The sequence below is a fragment of the Pan paniscus genome, chromosome 6, assembly GCF_029289425.2.
Source record: "Pan paniscus chromosome 6, NHGRI_mPanPan1-v2.0_pri, whole genome shotgun sequence".
NCBI classification, from domain to species: Eukaryota; Metazoa; Chordata; class Mammalia; order Primates; family Hominidae; genus Pan; species Pan paniscus.
Window position 1 is genome coordinate 32,159,115 of NC_073255.2, and position 14,908 is coordinate 32,174,022.

Here is a 14,908-nt window from a genome sequence, read left to right on the forward strand (position 1 = left end):
AAGAAGTATTGCCAATATTTTGGTGTATATGTTTCAAGTCTTTTTTCCTATGTCTAGCTAGAGTTTTATTTTATTTATTTAAAAGAGACATGTATTCAGTGTTACGATCAGACTATTACATTTAGCAATCCACAGCATGGGCACATTAAAAACTTTTGTTAGAATGCTTTATACTTTCCACAGAACAGAACGGAACAGAACAGAACAGAACAGAACCTAAAATAACCTGCCACAAATACAGTCCTTGAGCTTTTTGTGCATACACGTGAGCATTGTCTAAAACATATTTTCTTTGTAGCAGCTGGGCACTGCCACCACTGTGCTTGGCTGAGTTCACAAATCTGTTGTAACTGGTAGCTTCCCTATCACCTCTTTGGCTGTCCTCTCCTGCCAAGCTTTGTTGCTGGCAGTAATTAAAATCTGCCATTGACAGTGACTGCTGTTACTGGAAGCACCATACTTACCTTGGTTTCATGATTTGGCAAAGTATTGGCCTCCACCACCATAGGGACCAAAGCTTCTGCCTCCAGAGTTTTTTCCCTTCACGGGTCCAAATCTGGAGATTGATTGTTGTAATTGCCAAAATCACTGTAGCTTCCACCACCTCCAAAATTGCTCCTATCATTACCAAATCCCTTACAGCCATCTCCACTGCCACCATATCCACCACCAGCACAGCTGCTACCAAAGCCACCATAACCACTAATGTTTCCTCCATGACCACAGTTGTCATTACCACCAAAACCATCTCCATGACCAACACCAAAGTTTCCAGAATGACTTCAGCCTCTTTGGCTGGATGAGGCATCAGCCATCTCTTGCTCCAACAGGGCTTTCCTAACTTCACAGTGTGGCCACTCCCAGGATGGTATTTCAGAACGACAATCTTATCCATGGTTGTCAAAGGTTACAAAAGCAAAGCCCCTTTTCTTTCCACGGCCTTGGTCAGCCATGATTTCAATATTTCGATTTTCCCATACTGTTCAACATAATCTCTTAGGTGACGTTCTTCAGTGTCTTCTTTAACGCCACCAACAAAGATCTTTTTCACAATTAAGTGGGCACCTGGTCTTTGAGAACTTTTTCTTGAGACAGCTGTCTTCGGTTCCACAGCTCTTCCATCGTCCTTGAGTGGCCTTGCATTCACGGCCACATCCACCTCCTCCACAGTGGCATATGGGACAACCCACAGCCCCTGGAGTGCTTGGTGTTTGGGTCTCTCATTAGCACACAGACTCTGAGTGTTCCCAATTGCTCAGAATGGCTCCTCACACCCTCATCAGTTGTTCCAAAATTCTACCCCCACATGAAGAACTTCTGCAGCTGTTCAAGCTCTTTAAAAGACTCTGACTTAGACAGGACAGCAGTGGGAAGACTTTAGCCATGCTTCCTTGGCTCTTCTGTCACTTAGGAGAGCCCTTGGTTCTCAATATTTTGTTCAAGTCCTGAATTTGCATGTCACATAAATCCCAAATACTATTCTCATTCATTTGAGAAGGTTGGTGCTGTTAAGAATGCAGTAGAAGGGATTTATATCCTGGATGGAAGTTTGCACAAAATAGTTTTTTAAAACTCAAACTATGTAGGTTTCCTACAAGTCTTTTTTTCATTTAGCATGGGGACCAGCTGGAATCAGAAGCAGTAAATATAGCTGATCATAGAATACTTTAAATACAGAAAAAAGATGCAGCTACCTGGTGTGCAATCCAACCATCTCAAATACTAAAACTTTATGTTCAGTCATAATATTTTCCTCTTGGAATGAAAACATCTGAGTGTAATAGTAAAGCAACAGGAACTCACCAAAGAGTGAAGTTATCACTTGCCTGCAGAAGAGGAGACATTTAAAAGCACTCTATTCCCTGTAGCCGTCTCTATTATAAAAGTTTCATGATAAATCCATCCCCAGCTAATGCCTAGGGTGATTTAAATATATAGCAGCAGAGTCTCCAGTGGTCAATTGAGGGATAACGAGTTCTGGAACTGCCAAAGTGAACAGAAATCCTCCTGGTCCAAGCTTTTTGTTTTTTTCTTTTTGAAGTGATGCACCCATCAACAGTAAGGGAGAGGAATACACGAAAAGAAAGGGAGGCTGAGAGGCTGAGGGAAAGACAGAGGCTAGGCTTTTGTGATTATGGTAATCCAAATATATACCAAGTGGCACGCTGAAAAGTCCCTCTCAACAGGCAGCACACTCCCATGCTGAACATCCAAATGAAACATTTCTAATATCATCACAGTGTTGTTCATAAACACAGAAGTATATCTGGTATAAGCAAATCCTTGGATACATTTTTAGAAGTGAATGATAGAAAATTCGAATCTAAAATCTGCCTGTTCCAACACACACACACACACACACACACACTCACTCACACTGTGATGACTTTCCATCTTTTCACACTTGTACTTTTAAAAATATCAAAACCCTTGAATTTGGAAATCTTCCTTCCCTTCAGTTTCAGATGTCCCTTCTCCTTCCCTCTTTGAATACAATTACCAACTACAATCAGCTTCAGAACTCCTTTCCCTTCATAACAGATTTATAATGATTAAAAAATTATTTTTCACTTGTGAAATTTTATCTGTAAGCAACTTTAAACATGCTGTATTTAGGCGTGCTTAGCACTAGGAATCTAGTGCAAGAAAAATAAAATGTAAGTCTAAAAGCTTACATACTGAGTAGTTTTACTAATTTCTAGACTATAACTTTCTTCAAGGCAAGGAGGGCATTTGATTTATGAAAAAGTTATTTGACAGCATACATCTTTGGAGTTCAAAGAACCAAGGGTCCAAGGTAAAAACATATATAGGATCTCCTAGACCTCCTATTCTGAAGGAAAGAAAGAAAAAGAAAAAGAAAAGAAAGGAAAAGAAAAGAAAGATATTTTGAGCACTGGACCATAGTAGGTTTTTTTTTTTTTTTTTTTTTTGAGATGGAGTCTTCGCTCTGTTGTCCAGGCCAGAGTGCAGTGGCTCGATCTCGGCTCACTTCAACCTCTGCCTCCCGGATTCAAGTGATTCTCCTGCCTCAGCCTCCCGAGTAGCTGGGATTACAGGAGCATGCCATCACGCCCTGCTAATTTTTGTATTTTTAGTAGAGAAGGGGTTTCGCCATGTTGGCCAGGATCGTCTTGAACTCCTGACCTTGTGATCCACCTGCCTCGGCCTCCCAAAGTGCTGGGATTACAGGCATGAGCCACCATGCCCGGCTCATAGTAGGTTCTTAATAAATGTCCTGTATATTTACCCATATTTTCTGAATAAGTTTAACATTTTTCTCTTTATTCTAGTATTTTACTTTATCACTGATTTTATGCAATTTGATTGTGATATGCCTGAGTGTAGTGTTTTTCATGTTTCTTGTGCTTGGGGTTCATTGAATTTCTTGGATCTGTGGGTAATGAAATTTGAAAAAAAATTTTTTATCACTTCTTCAAATATTTTTCAGCCCTCCCTTCTTTCTTCAGAAACTCCAGTTACATGTATATTAGGCTCTCGAATATATAATAAAATTCACTGATGCGCTTTTCTTTTAGTTTTTAAAATCTTGGTATTTTATTTCTATTATTATTTTTTTTTTAATTTGAGATGGAGTCTCGCTCTTATTACCCAGGCTGGAATGCAATGGCATGATTTTGGCTCACTGCAACCTCTGCCTCCCGGGTTCAAGCGATTCTCCTGCCTCAGCCTCCCAAGTACCTGGCTGCCTGCCACCAAGCCCAGCTAATTTTTGTATTTTTAGTAGAGACAGGTTTTCACCATGTTGGTCAGGCTGGTCTTGAACTCCTGATCTCAGGTGATCCACCCACCTCAGCCTCCCAAAGTGCTGAGGTTCCTGGTGTGAACCACTGCGCCCAGCTCAAATCTTGGTATTTTGTTTTAAATAGTTCCTATTGCTATGTCTTTAAGTTCATGAATCCTTTCCTCAGCAATTACTGTTAATTCCATTCAGTATATTTTTCATCTCAGACTTCACAGTTTTTATTTCTAGAAATTTGATTTAGATATTCTTTTCTTGGCACATGATGCTTTGTTCTGTCGCTTTAAAAAATTTATTTGGAAACTATTTTAAATTTACAAAAATACAAGAGCTGCAAAGACAGTAATGAGCATTCCCAAAGATAGTATAGAGTGTTCCCAGTTCCCACTCTGTACCCAGTTTACTTAAAAGTTAACATCTTATATTATCATGATGTTTTTATCAAAATTAAGAAATTAGCATTGGTACAGTACTATTAAGTACAGACTTTATTCAGACATCCTGGTTTGCAGCTTAAAAAAAACTTTCAAATATATTAGTCTTTCATGCTCAGTCTTTCTTCTAGTTTCTTGAACATATGTAATTCAATTATGATACCTTTTTAACTCCTTGTTTACTAATTCTATCAACTGTGTCATTTCTGGGTCAGTTTCAGTTGGTTGATCTTTCTCTTCATTATGGGTCATATTTTCCTGCTACTTTGTGTGTCTAGTAATTTTTATTTGGATGGCAGGCATTATGCATTTTATCTTATTGGGTGCTAGATATTTTTATATTCCTATACATGTTTTTCAGCTTTGTTCTGGGAGGGAGTTAAGTCACTTGGAACAGTCTGATTCTTTCAGGTCTTGTTTTTAATTTTTTTTCTCAGGCAAGACCAGAGCTTTTGCCTCACCACTGACCTTGTCCCACTACTGAGGAAAACTTCTTTTGAGAACTCTACCAAATGCCCTTTCAATTATGAGATTCTTCACTCTGGCTGGTGGAACAGAAACGATTCCTGGCCCCAAATGATTTCTGGAGATTGTTTCCTCGAATCCTCTCAGGTACTTCTTTTCCTGGCCTCAGGTGATTTCCTCACCTACATGCACTAATCAGTACTTTGCTGAAAACTTGGGGGCAGTTTCTCCGCAAATCTGTGAAGTTCTCCGTGTAGTTTTTTCTTCTCTGGCACTCTGCCCTGTGTTCTTTAGCCACCTTGGCCTCCCTGTATTCCAGGCTGTCTCCAACCTGGGGAGATTTTTGGGCATTTCCTGGGTTTCCCCTCCCTATGCCACAGCCTGGAAACTCTCTCCAGGTAGTAGACTAAGGTAATTGTAAGGCTCGTCTTGTGCGTTTCCCATCTTTCAGGGATCACTGCTCTTCATTGACTTATACCCAATGTCTTAAAGACCACTGTTTCATGTATTTTTTCATGTATTTTCATATATTTCATACACTTTCATATATTTGCATTTCTGATTATATGACCCTCAAATGATTGCTATTTCTTCCTATTCTCAGGAGAATATATATATATATATTCATATTCTGCTACACACACTTGGCTCTATTATGAACTTCTAAAAAATGTCTCATACCTAACATATTTTACCACCAGAGTGGCTGCAAGACAGGGCAAGCCTAGAGGCCCTTGGTCTGGGAAACAGGCCAGGTTGGTGGGTCAGAAAGAGAGTATGATGTGAAGGATAAGAGGTTATAAGTGGCAAAGTTCAGAGAGGATAGTTGGAAAGGAGTGTGTGTGTGTGTGTGTGTGTGTGTGTGTGTGTGTGTGTGTGTTGGAATCCAGAGGGCATGATTAAGATCTAGACCTGGGTGTCTCTGATACTAAGATTGGCAGACTAGTGAAACACATGTAGGCAGAAACAGACTAAGCATACAGGTAAATTCAAACTGAACTTAAGGGAATAAGCAGAGGACTTACCGAGATGAGGAGCCCCATACAACACAGTGTCCAGTACCCACGGGAGACACATAGCACCATAACTGCTTGTCAATTTTGAGGTTGGCTCATTTGCTCCCCAGTGGCTGGTGATTTGAGAACTGATCTTCTGTGGGTTCCTTAGAGTTCTAGCATCCATTATTTCCAAGTAGCTTTGTTGATCCTCAATCTTGTTCCTGTGGTGCGACACCTGGATGTCATGGTGGAATCTCATGAAATGCTGATATGACAAAACATATAATTTTGTCCTAGGTCAGATATCATCTTATTCTTTTCTTTTTTTGAGATGGAGTCTCGCTTTGTCACCAGGCTGGAGTGCAGTGGCACGATCTTGGCTCACTGCAACCTCTGCCTCCTGGGTTCAAGTGATTCTCCTGCCTCAGCCTCCTGAGTAGCTGGGACTACAGGTGAGTGCCACCACGCCAAGCTAACTTGTATTTTTAGTAGAGACAGGGTTTCACCATGTTGGCCAAGATGGTCTCGATCTCTTGACCTCATGATCCGCCCGCCTTGGCCTCCCAAAGTGCTGTGATTACGGCATGAGCCACCATGCCTGGCCTCATTTTATTTTTATACAGACATTCGGTAGTATGTGTCAAAGATTTAGGAAGAATTTATGAGATAAAAGCTTAGTAAGGAAAGCTTATCATTATCTTAGCTCTTTGTTCTGTGAAAGTGGGAAAAAAAATCATCATCTTTCCATTTTTCATTAGTGGAATGCTTTGATTTAATGTGTATAACCCTGGGGTTCTGTGCAAGCAGATGTTGAGAACACCTGGAGTGGATGGTGCATTCTGTTTTCTTAAAAGTAAACTTTCTAGTGAAATGTAGCATATCATGTATTTATATATTATGTTATAATATGTATTTATTTATTTATTTATTTGAGACAGAGTCTCGCTCTGTCTCCAGGCTGGAGTGCAGTAGTGCGATCTCGGCTCACTGCAACCTCCGCCTCCCGGGTTCAAGTGATTCCCCTGCTTCAGTCTCCCGAGTAGCTGGGACTACAGGTGTGTGCCACCACACCCAGCTAATCTTTGTACTTTAGATATCCACTATTCAGTCTCTTGCACTATATGGTGCCCAAATCCCTTTTAAGAAAGAACTAATTGCCCAGCTAAAAGGAGTAAGGGTACTTGAGAGCTTCTCACTGTTAACTACTTTGGGTCCACTTCAGCTTTTGAACTGAGGACACTCCTTGTCAAGGCGGCCACAGCCAATGACTGAGCAAGACTTTGTTACAAGGGCCAGGTCATCTCCACCTACTGCAGAATTCCTCCTATGAGCTGTCTTGACTGTGGAGCTGTTGATGAACTGGCAGAGACTTTGCCCACTCTTTCCAAAGGCCTGACAACTCCTCCTGCCCAGGCCTGTTTCCCCCTTCCCCTTTTTCACAGGTGTTACTCTCCAGTGAAACTTTTGCACTTCTAACTCCATCTCAATCTGCTTCTGACCCAACTGACCGAAAAGTGCCCATATCACAAGGGTACAGCTTGACGAATTTTTATAAACTGAACACATTCATGAAAGCAGCACATTAAGAAGAAGATTAAGTAGCACATTATCAAAAGCATCTAAAAGCCCCTTGTGCTGCCTTCCTTACAGTCAACAACTGCTTCCCAAGGCTAACCACTGTCCTAACTCTTAACATCATGGGTTACTTTGTCCTGTTGTTATAAATCATATAAATGAAATTTTAGGATATCTTTTTTTTTTTTTTTTTTTTTTTTTTTTTTTTTTTTGAGACCGAGTCTTGCTCTGTCGCCCAGGCTGGAGTGCAGTGGTACCATCTCGGCTCACTGCAAGCTCTGCCTCCCGGGTTCACGCCATTCTCCTGCCTCAGCCTCCCGAGTAGCTGGGACTACAGGCACATGCCACCACACCCGGCTAATTTTTTTGTATTTTTAGTAGAGACGGGGTTTCACCATGTTAGCCAGGATGGTCTCGATCTCCTGACCTCGTGATCCACCCGCCTCGGCCTCCCAAAGTGCTGGGATTACAGGCGTGAGCCACCGCACCCGGCCTAAATTTTAGGATATCTTTTGTGTTTGGTTGCCTTAGCTCAATATTGTGCATTCTTTTAAATTCCTTTAAATTTGTGGTGTAAGTCTTTAAGTAAATGCTTCCACTTTTTCATCCTTCCACTCCAGAACTCTCTCTCTTACACATACACACACATACACGCACACACATGCACACACATATGCACACACAGTGCAAACATAATGAATATTTTTCAGTTTGATTTTCAATCTGATGTACAATGCATATGTAAAAATAGTAAAAATCGCATAGGATGTTCAATATACTAAATTAGTTGGAATTGTCAGCGCTTCCATTTGTCTCCTGCTTACCAAGTTTGCCTGGTTTAATTTCCACTAGATCTGAGTTATCGGGGGTAGGTCATCTTTTAATATTATTATGGAGGACAGTGACTGGTTTCAAACAATTACTGATGAATCATCTCTAGCTACATCTATATTAAGCAGATCCTTCCTGAGTTTTAATTTAGTCAATTCCCCAGCTCTGCCCTAGAGAAATGAGGATCTTGCTGCACGATCTTCTTTTTCTCAACTCCAAAGACATTTCTTCACTTATTAACTGCCTCATGGTTCAATAGTATCTAGAAAATCTCCTATTTCTCAAGCTGCTTGATAGTCTAACATTTCACCCATTAAGCATATGTTTTTAGAGTTTCCCTGCTTTAGCCAGGCACAGTGGCTCATTCCTGTAATTGAGGCTGAGGCTAAGGATCCTTTGAGGCCAAGAGTTTGAGACCAGCCTGGTCTCAATATAGTGAAACTCCTGTCTCTAAAAATATTTTTTTAAAAAATTAGTTGGGCATGGTGGTGTGCACCTGTTGTTCCAACTACTCAGGAGGCTGAGGCTGGAGGATCACTTAAGCCCAGGAGTTGGAGGCTGCAGTGAGCTATGATCATGCCACTGCACTCTGTGTCTAAAAATTAAAAAAGAATTTCCTGGCTTTGATTCTTGCTTCCCTACCCAATTTAGGAGTATTCTTGAAAATAATAAAGGGAAACTTAAAGGCATTTCTCGTACTTGAGCACATGCACTTGTGAATCTTATAAACAGTCCTCTGGTAAGAAGGCATCTTTCAAGGTCTTTTCACTTATAGCTGTACTGTTAGTATGATTATTTGCAAACCATTTTCAAAAGAGAACTCTCCATTTATCCCTAGAGAGGGGATCAGCTTACCTCAGATTGCTATGCTTTTGCATTTGACTTTGTTTCAAACTCGAAAACAAAATATTGGTTCAGTATAGTTAGCTTTCTCCTTCTAGCTTTGAAAGCACTCACAAGTAATTATTGGTAGAAAGGTAAATGACACTAGGCTTTTTGCACTCTCAAAAGTAATTTTTTTTCCTTGGTGCAGGGACCTGTCAGTATCATTGACCAGATATAAACTTCTTATTGGCCTTCTTGGGACTCAAATGCTGTACTATTCATTAAGAGCTTAGTAAACTTGAAGAGAATAAATGAATAAATTGATATAAAAGCCTTTTATGTTTAAGTGTTTTTAAATCTAATAGTGATTCTAAAAAAGAGAGGGGTAAATGATGTGTATTTTGCTCTAAGATTTCCAAGGGTTTCTGATTGTATGACAGATACTTAAGAGTAGAGTCTGCTATGAAGCGTATTATTAATGGGTAATTTCTTTGCAATCTGATCTGAGAACAACAATGAAGTTTCATAGCCTTTAGCAGAGTTGTAGTTTAATCAAATATACTTAGAATATAGCATTTTACTATTTTAGAACTAAAAGTAACTTTAAAAATAATCTGCCGGGTGTGGTGGCTCCTGTCTGTAATCCCAGCACTTTGGGAGGCTGAGGCGGGTGGATCACCTGAGGTCAGGAGTTCGAGACCAGCCTGGCCAACATGGTGAAACCCCATCTCTACTAAAAATAACAAAAATTAGCTGGGTGTGGTGGCAGATGCCTGTAATCCCAGCTACTTGGGAGGCTGAGGCAAGAGAATTGCTTGAACCTGGGAGGCGGAGTTTGCAGGGATCTGAGACCATGCCATTGCACTCCAGCCTGGGCAATAAGAGCCAAACTCCGTCTGAAATAATAATAATTGTAATCATTGTCATTATCTAAGCTACCTTCCTTGCTACACCTTTACAGACGGGGAAGTTGAAATAGAGAACTTGGAAATGACTTCTTCTGTTCCCCTGCTGACAGCTCTGGGGCTTTCACTCCATCCCCACATTAAGGACTCTGGCTAAACTGGACCATTGTTCTCCAGAGGTTGTCAGTGTATTGACTACTTGTATTACTCTACATGTTCCTGGTAGAGAAATCACTGATATCAAAGGGTAGTTTTATTTACCTCAACATTTAGGGTTATTCTAACCTTTTCCAATGAGCTTCTATTTCAACGTTCATAACATACATTTAAAAATTCATCCAGTTGGCTAGGCATGGTGGCTCACAACTATAATCCCAGCACTTTGGGAGGCTGAGGCAGGCGGATCACGAGGTCAAGAGATCGAGACCATCCTGGCCAACATGGTGAAACCCCATCTCTACTAAAAATACAAAAATTAGCTGGGTGTGGTGGCATGTGCCTGTAGTCCCAGCTACTCAGGAGGCTGAGACAGGAAAATCACTTGAACCCGGGAGGTGGCGGTTGCAGTGAGCCGAGATTGCACCTCTGCACTCCAGCCTGGTGACAGAGTGAGACTCCATCTCAAAAAAAAAAAAAAAAGTTTTCATTCAACCAACATGTCCTGGAGGAACCAGATTTAGGACCTGCCTTCAGGGAGGGCAGTCAAGAGGAGGAGACAACAGTAACGGTGCCGTAGTGAGAATGTGATAATTGAGGTAAGTTAAGGAGGGACCCCTAACCCAAACCTGAGAAGGGGATGGTGAAGCTGGGCATAGGGAAGAGCACTCCAAAGAGTGGAGAGAGCATGCCATGCCCAAGAGCCACACCTGTGAGTCTACAAGGAAAAGTGTTTTTAGATTTACCATGAAGAAAAACAAAAGAAATTCTGGGTTGATGTATTTTGTGTGAATAGAGAACTTGATCTAAGGTTAAGAAAACCAGAAAGTTCTGATGGGAAGAACACTGAATGGGAAGTCTGGAAAGCCAGCTTCCTCCAGCACCAGCTTCTTCTTGGCTCTGCGGTTAACTGGCTGTATGACCTGGGCAAGTCATGTCACCCCTCTTGGCCCTGGATTCTTCACCCATGAAAGAAGGGATAGGGAGTTACACCCAAAGTCCCTCAGACTCTGGGATCTGCAAATCCTAAGATTCGAGGTAGCTTTATGCACTATGTCTACCACACAGAATATGTATTGAATGAAATTCCTAAGTTCTACCCCATTCTAATCAGAACTAGGTTACAGGTTAATAAAACTGATTTCAAGAGGCATAGGCAATGCAGACTGCCCAGTGACCTCCTTTCCTTTTAGGAAAATACATATGTATAATTGATTGTGTTTCATGCATTTTATTTAGCTATTAAAATAATATTGTAGATAGATATGACTCTTCTCATTTACAGATAACAAGACTGGGGCTCACAGAAGTTAAGTAATTTGCCATCACGCCACACATTAAAAGTGGTGGTGGTGGGATTTGAACCTGAGTCTGTGTGAGGCCAACATCTGACTTCTTCCCACTATGCCATTTGAAAGTAAATTTCTGTTAGAGAGAATCCTGACTATGTAGGAAAATGCACTGTGAAGATGACTTCCACTTACGCAAAGGTCATCTTCCTCATCCACCACCAAACCCCTGACTCATTTTATTTCCTGCCCTACTCCCCCGTCTTAGTTCTCCAAACTATACCATTCTCTGCTCTAGGAGCCCCAGCTCAGGTTGCTGAGTGAAAAAAAAGGGAACTAGGGCAAGAACTAGTAGAGTTGATAAAGTTTTCTTCAGAAACCACTTTGTCAACCTGACTGCCTGTGCTTTTGTCTGAAACCAGCATGGAAGCTTCCCACTACTGAGACTAGAAACAGAAATCCCATCCTGTTTCATGAGTTTTCAACCAGAAATATCACCCGGCATGCCTTTCTCTCTTCTACCTTTTCTCCCTGGTCTGTCAAAGCCCCTTTCCTGGTCACAGGTATTGCTTGACAGATGGACCTGTTAGCAGGCCCTCACTGACCTCTGATTTACAAAACTTGTTTAGTTGCAAGTAACACTGATCTATTCAAGTAAGCTCAGGAAAGATAGTTTACGTGAGGATTAATGTGAATGTTCACAGAATCCCAAGAGCATAGTGGAAACAGGGCCAGAACTCAAAGTCCAGAACGGGAGGGTGTTTCTGGATCTAAGGTGGTCCCAATGGCCCAAGGACTGGGAGTTTATGGATCTTTACTCTGGTGTTCCACCAGTGGTATGACTCAGCAATCTGGGTATCTGTTCTTCTTTGTCTCTGATTGAAACTAGCTACAATGCACTTATTCTAATTTTTTTTTTTTTTTGGACAGAGTCTCACTCTGTCGCCCAGGCTGGAGTGCTATGGTGCAATCTTGGCTCACTGCAACCTCCGCCTCCCGGGTTCAAGTAATTCTCCTGCCTCAGCCTCCTAAGTAGCTGGGACTATAAGCGGGTGCCACCACATCCAGCTAACGTTTGTATTTTTTAGTAGAGATGGGATTTCACCATCTTGGCCAGGCTGGTCTTGAACTCCTGACCTCACGATCCACCCGCCTCGCCCTCCCAAAGTGCTGGGATTACAGACATGAGCCACCACACCCGGCAATGCACTTATTCTTTTTAAAATCGACTCTATCCTTTAAAAATTCATACTTTTTTGGCCGGGAGCGGTGGTTCACGCCTGTAATCCCAGCACTTTGGGAGGCTGAGGTGGGCGGATCACCTGAAGTCGGGAGTTTGAGACCAGCCTGACCAACATGGAGAAACCCTGTCTTTACTGAAAATACAAAATTAGCTGGGCGTGGTGGCACATGCCTGTAATCCCAGCTACTTGGGAGGCTGAGGCAGGAGAATCGCTTGAACCCAGGGGGCTGAGGTTGCAGTGAGCTGAGATTGCACCATTGCACTCCAGCCTGGGCAACAAGAGCGAAATTCCATCTCAAAAAAAAAAAAATTCATACTTTTTGCTTAATCATAATTTCAGTTTGCCAAGATCCCTCACAGCCCCTTCTCTCCCTCCCCTCATAACCCTAACACTGCCTCAAGGCTTCTCTTTATGCATCCTTTGAGTTTCTACTCCTCCTGTTAATTTCCTATATTTCTACATGTTTCCAAAATAAAATTCCCAAAGAATTGTCCCAGATTATCCTTCATGCAAACAATGTTAATTGCCCCCAGACTCCAAGTATGCACAGATCAAGGTTGGATGCTGACTCGGGGTAGACCATTTATTGGCTACTTATGTCATAGCCTGGAATGAAAATAGGAGTCGGGCCATCAGCTGGAGAGGAATTGACTCCAACTAGATAGGTCTTGGCATCATCACTGACCTCCTTTGTATGACTACTATTGACCCATTTGGAGCAGCTTTATCACAATGTGAAACCTGCCGCTCACTAGTTCTGCTAGATGCATGTTGGAAGCACTGACTCAGGTTAATTCAACCTGTACAAGTTTCTGAGGCAGGTCTTCTTGGAGCCTTCAATATGGTAAAGTGTATTCTAAATTAGCAAGCAGAGGATAAGGAATGCGGTGTGTTTCGCTCTATGTAGCAGATGCTGTCTGCACCACATCCATGTCCTCTCAGCACATACCTGTACACTTTGAAGGCTGCTTTCTATGAACACCTGCAATTCTTTGCCTGAAGCCTTTTTTTTCTTTTTGAGGGTGGTGGTGAGGGCCGATGGGAGTCCACTCAACCTGTTAACAGGTAAGCTGAAAGAACAAGAGAGTTAATGTCCCTCACCTCAAAAGCAGTGTTCAACCAAAGATGGACAGGCAGGTGGCAGATAAGTTTCCCAGTTGCCTCTCAGACAGGAAACTGAAGCATGTTCCCCGATGCTTTCCAGAGTTCCCCAAGAGGGCAGAATTCTTCCTACGAGCTGTCTTCACTGTGGAGCTGTCAATGAGCTGGCAGAGACTTTGCCCGCTCTGCCCGATGGTCTGACAGCTCTTCCTTTCCAGGCCTGCTTCCCCCTTCTCCTCTTTCACAGGTGTTACTCTCCAGTGGAACTTTGACACTCTAACTCCATCTCAATCTGCTTCTGACCCAACTGACCGAAAAGTGCCTATATCACAAAAATTAGGGCTGAGTTCCTGCTGCTGGGAGTGGAAACTGACTTGGTGAAACTCCTCATACTGGCTACCTTCCCCTCCTGGCCTCACTTCCCCACTCTTTTATTGGTGTTTCCCGGAATCACCTCCTAAACTATTTGCACTTCAATCTTTGACTCAGGCCCTATTTCTAGGGAAACCCATACCAAGACCCTCCCTTTATTGTGGGTGGTGGGGGGAGTGGGGCGTAGGTGAGCACATCTTTTAACATCTAACAGGCCCGGAGAAATATTGACCTAGTGTACACAGGAGCTAGGGAAAATTACCTTTATCTCAAACTAGTTAAATTTCCTGAGACTTGTTGACGATAAAATGGAGAGCACACGCATTCCTGATTCAAGGTGTTCTTCATTGATAGCATTCCCACACATATAAGGATATGTGGATCTCAGACGTGTAACCACTCCATTTTGGTTTTACCTCTTTGTTACTCTCTCCCTGAAATATGGTTTACATTGCATCCTTTTATATTACTGTATTTCACAAGGAAGACATAGTAGAACATTTTTCTCAGCATGACTGTAAATCCTAATTGTTTTTGAGCCTGGCTCATCTTAGGTGTCATTGTGGGGACTCCATGAGTTACCACAAACATCTTTGTGATGTTAATAGATGATACAGCTTGATATGTCAGTATAAGAATTTTCTCCATCATAAGATTTAGAATTAAAGGGGTTTTCAATTCTATATATATTATCCAAGCTTTCAACTAATAGGTTTCTAACCATTTTATTATGCTGATCTCCAGATTTATAATCATGTATTGTTATTAATTTATGAGATGATTTTATGTATGGTCTTTCAGGTGCTTTTTATTTGTGAAAATAAAAATAAGTATATTTTTAGGAAAGCTGGAGCACCTAATGGATATAATAATATCCTACAGTTGTTAGGCAATTTAAGATCTTTTCAGCTGATTGTAGCATAACTTTAAATGGCCTTAAATTGAGATAC

The 14,908-nt window shown here is 41.6% G+C and overlaps 1 pseudogene; it reads right to left on the reverse strand.

The window, feature by feature from the left end:
* Positions 1 to 333: 333 nt before the first annotated feature.
* The window catches only part of LOC100970718 (heterogeneous nuclear ribonucleoprotein A1-like), a 31,254-nt pseudogene continuing 16,679 nt past the window's right edge, over positions 334 to 14,908 (reverse strand).